This window comes from Triticum aestivum, chromosome 4D (genome assembly GCF_018294505.1).
Source record: "Triticum aestivum cultivar Chinese Spring chromosome 4D, IWGSC CS RefSeq v2.1, whole genome shotgun sequence".
In the NCBI taxonomy this organism is placed as follows: domain Eukaryota; kingdom Viridiplantae; phylum Streptophyta; class Magnoliopsida; order Poales; family Poaceae; genus Triticum; species Triticum aestivum.
Genome location: NC_057805.1, coordinates 485,444,413 through 485,449,203, shown reverse-complemented (window position 1 = coordinate 485,449,203; position 4,791 = coordinate 485,444,413).

Sequence of the window (4,791 nt, the reverse complement as noted above, 5' to 3'; positions counted from 1 at the left end):
ACATTCGCCGGATCCTGTGCTATGGTGACTCCGACTTGGTGGTCCAGCAGTCGTCAGGTGACTGGGACGCCAAGGATGCAAATATGGCAAGCTACCGCTTCCTCGTCCAGCAACTCAGTGGATACTTTGAAGGGTGCGAGTTCCTCCATGTGCCGCGAAATGACAACGAGCAAGCCGACGCTCTGGCGTGGATCGGCTCCACCCAGCAAGCAATACCAGCCGGCGTCACCCTACAATGCCTCCTCAAGCCGTCTGTCAAGCCGTCACCAGAATCAGACTCCATCTTCGTGTCGGCTCCTCCCGAAGTAGTCGGATCCGACTGGAGGATCCCAGCAGTCGGCCCGGGGACTTTGGCAGGCGGCTCGGGGACTGCAACAATCACACCCGGCCCGGGGACTTCAGAACCTGGCCCGGGGGCTGCAGCAGTCAGCCCGGGGACTTCATCGACACAACAAGCGGCAGCCTACTCCAACCCGCCGCCTCCCAGCCCAACCGCCCTTGTGCAAGTCGCAGTTCTGGCAGTCGAAGAAATAGCAGCACCTTCATGGGTGCAGCCCATCCTCAACTTTCTGGTGAACAAAGAGCTGCCAACTGATGAGATCTCGGCCCGACAAGTGCAACATTGGGCAGCAGCGTACACCATTGTCAACAAAGAACTTGTGAGGCACAGTGTCACTGGTGTGTACCAGCGCTGTGTGGAGCCGGAGAAATGCCAAGCAATCCTCAAAGATATCCACCAAGGCGAGTATGGTCACCACGCGACTTCAAGATCACTTGTTGCCAAAACTTTCCACCATGGTTTTTTCTCGCCGACTGCCCTAGAAGATGCCAAAGACTTGGTCCAGAAATGTAAAGGGTGCCAAAAGTTCCGCTCCAGGCCACATCTGCCGGCTTCTGCACTCAAGACCATCCCCATTGCCTGGCCCTTTGCCGTCTGGGGACTAGACATGGTGGGACCATTCAAGACAGCACGCGGTGGCATGACTCATCTGCTTGTCGCCGCGGACAAATTCACCAAGTGGATAGAAGCAAAGCCAATTAAGAAGTTGAATGGTCCGACTTCTGTGACTTTCATTGCAGACATCACCACTCGGTATGGCATACCACACAGCATCATCACCGACAATGGCACAAACTTGGCCAAAGGCGCCTTGGCTCGTTTCTGTGCAACGCAGGGCATCTGACTGGACTTAGCGTCCGTTGCCCATCCGCAGTCAAACGGCCAAGTGGAGCGAGCAAACGGCCTCATTCTGTCCGGCATCAAGCCCCGACTGGTCGAACCTCTGGAGCGTTCGGCCGGTTGTTGGCTCGATTAGCTGCCGGCCATCCTCTAGAGCCTGCGCACAACTCCAAACAAGTCAACCGGCTTCACGCCTTTCTTCCTCGTCTATGGTGCCGAAGCCGTCATCCCGATGGACATAGAATTTGACTCCCCCCGAGTCACCATGTACACCGAGGAGGAGGCAAAAGAAGCACGTGAAGACGGCGTCGATCTGCTGGAAGAGGGCCGGCTGTTGGCACTCAGCTGGTCCACTATCTACCAGCAGAGTCTACGCCGATACTACAATCGGAAGGTCAAGCCAAGATCCTTCCAAGAGGGAGACCTTGTGCTCCGGCTGATCCATCGAACAGCCGGCGAGCACAAGCTCTCGGCACCTTGTGAAGGCCCCTTCATCATCAGCAAAGTTTTGGGCAACGACTCCTACTACCTGATCGATGCTCAGAAGCCCAGAGCACGCAAAAGAGACGACTCCGGCAAGGAGACAGAGCGGCCGTGGAATGCAAACCTCCTCTGAAGATTTTACAGTTGATGCAGTATGTACCACGCTACCTTTTGTATTAAGTACGAAGACTCCGGGTCCCCCGAGAAGAGCTCGGGGGCTACCCTCTTTTATCTATAAGATAAGTATTATGCCGACAAATGTGTCATTTCATTATTCCGCCTGGCACCGGGTCCGACCAGTCGGCCCGGGGGCTCGCCGCCTTGTACTATGTGGTGCTTCCTGCAGTCGGATAAGTAGTGTGTTGGCACCTAAACCTTCTCCTGCCAGAAACCGCAGCTCACAGAGCGACTGTCCGGTGGGCAGGAGTTGCAGAAAGGGTGTCCACATGAAAATGGCTAATTAAGGACCCAAAGCACGCACATAGTCCAGGCCGGCATCCCGCCTCCTCGACCGGTTGCTGAGCAGCCGGCCGGCCGGCTTCTACTTAACTTGCTAACACTCTAGTCGGCTAAGTACTTGCTCTCCCGAAAGTAGCTAAGTACTTGACCCAGCCGCAGTCCGCAGAACGGCTGTTTGGCTGGCAAGACGGCAGCCAAGGGAGGGCGGCAAAGGAAAAAAGCCAAGGAGCAGAAAGCAAGAGAAGTCAGAACTCGGCAAAAGCACAACTTGTGTGGAAGAATATTTACTTGTAAAAAGGCCCTTGGCCAGCATTCTATAGAGTTTGAAATACACCCCGCGGGTGGAATTGTGCAAATTTAACAAAGTTTGTCGAGACTGATAAAGCAGGAAAAATAAAGATAAGTCAGCGGCCTAGGGAGCAGCAGAGGGGTCCGACTGGTTGGCGGAGTCGGTGGTGCCGGTTGGTGGAGTGGACGGCTGGTCAGTCTCCGCTTGGTCGCCTCCAGCAGCAGTCGGTGCGCTCGAGCGCAGCTCATTGTTCGAGGTGCGGTCAAGCTGAGGCTGGTCGTCCGCTTCGACCTCTGGCGCATCTTCTCTGCCTTCCTCGTCCTCCTCGTCTTCTCCCTCGTTGCTGGAGTCGATCATCTCGGCCGACTTCTCGTCGTCCTCCGGGTTCAGCCCGAACCACTCTGGTGGCGCCTCGGCACCGTTCTCGGCCAGCTCAAGAACGAAGATGCTGGTGTTGGTGTACTCGGCGATTGCCGCGGCCCGTCTGACAAGATTGTGCTCCACCGCCACCAGTTCCTCTTGGGCCTCCTGCCGAAACATGGTCAACTGGGCTAGATTTAGCCCAGGGTACCACGCCTTGACGAACTCCAAGGCCCGACGCGCTCCAGCTCAGGCCGAGGAACCCTTCCAAGCCTCGAGTCGGCCGGCCGCCACCTCCAGCCAGTTGGCAGTCGGACTGGGGGTGCGTGGAGCCGACACGTCTGGCCAAAGGGTGGAGATCGCTTGGGCCCCGACACACTGAAGATGGCGCAGCATCCGATGAGCAGGCCGAAGGCGGGCCTGCATGCTAAGAAGCTGTTCGCTAAGGGTCCAGTGGGCGTCGGCAGCGTCTGCACACCCTCCGCCCTCCGTTCCTCATGATAAGCCTCAATAGCCTGGTTGGCGACGTCAGAGTGGCCAGGAAAGAAGTCTGCTCAGGCAGAAAGCAAAGAAGCCAGAAGTCAGAGGCTAGAAGCCAGCCTGATCAGCAGCTGGCAGCTCAAAGAAAGAAAAAAGAAGAAAAGCTTACCATCAACTATGTCTTCAATCCTGCCGAAGCCGGATTTCAGCAGCGCCTCCTTGTCGGTCCAGGTGGAGCGTCCGGTCTTGAACTCGGCGAGGAGACTAGACTCTTTCTCCTCCGCCTCCTTCTGGGCCGTCTGGAGAAGCTTCGCCTGCTCCGCCAGTTGCTTGACCAGTCGGTCACGCTCTTGGGCCAGCTTGTTGCACTCTGCCTCCTTGGCACGCAGCGCGGTGTTGGCTTCACCCAGCTGCTGCTGCAAGGCGGCATTGGCCTCTGCAAGAGTATAGAAAGAAAAAGATGTCAACGATCAACAAAGAGGAAGCATAGTTGCTGGGGAGATCCGGCCCGACTGCCCAACAGTCAGCCTGAATCTCGGGGGCTACAGCCCGCGGGTGCGCTATCGCGCCCCCGCAGAGAAGAAGTTATCAACAGTCAACAAAAAAGGAAGCGTAGTTGCCAGAAGATACGGCCCGACTGCTCAGCAGTCGGCCCGAATCTCGGGGCGTACAACCCGCGGGTGCGCTGGCGTGCCCCCGCAGAGAAAGAAAATGAGGACTTACTCCGGCTTTCCGACAGGTCGGCGGTCCGACGGTCCAGATCCCGGACGTTGGAGTTGTAGGTGATTGCGCGGAGGTTATGATAGTCCTATAATGAAGATAGCAGATAAAGTTAGCACTCGGAGCTTGCCGATTAAAGTTCCGAGCCGATTGCTCAGCAGCCGGCCCGAAACTCGGGGGCTACACCCAGTGGGTGCATTGGCGCGCCCCCACAGAGAAATACAAGAATCAAAGACGAAGAAATAAAAGACATACCCGAATGGCCGCTCGCGAATCCAAGAACGCCCTGTTGCATAGCTGAAGAGCGGTGGCCTCAGCTCGGAGTTTGGCCTGGACGTCCAGGATCGCTTGGTTTAAAGCGCCCGTTCCGCCTCCACGCACCCATTCAGGGGGTGCGGCGCTGGTTGCTTCAGCATCCGGGACGGACGAGCTCGCAGCGCCGGCTTCCAGCGGTCGTGGCGCCGAGGCCGCCTTCGCGCCTCGGCGGCGCGATGGTGTGCGGGCCTCAGGAGTCGGGCCCATCACCACCTCATTCCCGGCTGGCGGCACCAGTGGAGCAGCCGGCTGTTTGTCCCGCGCTCCTCCAGACGGCGGTGGCAGAGGCACGTCTACGTCTGGCATGACGTCATCGCCGCCTTCCCTCTCCATGACCGAATGCTCCTCGCCGGCTCCCCCAGTCGGCGCCGTGAACTCTGGTGGTGGCGGCGAGGAGTTCAAGGGCGTGACGAATAGTGGCGCCTGACGGTGCGCGGCTTCTTCAGCCAGCTTCTTCGCCGCGGCATCGGCCTCAGCCTCCGCCTGCTTCTTCAACATGGCGGCC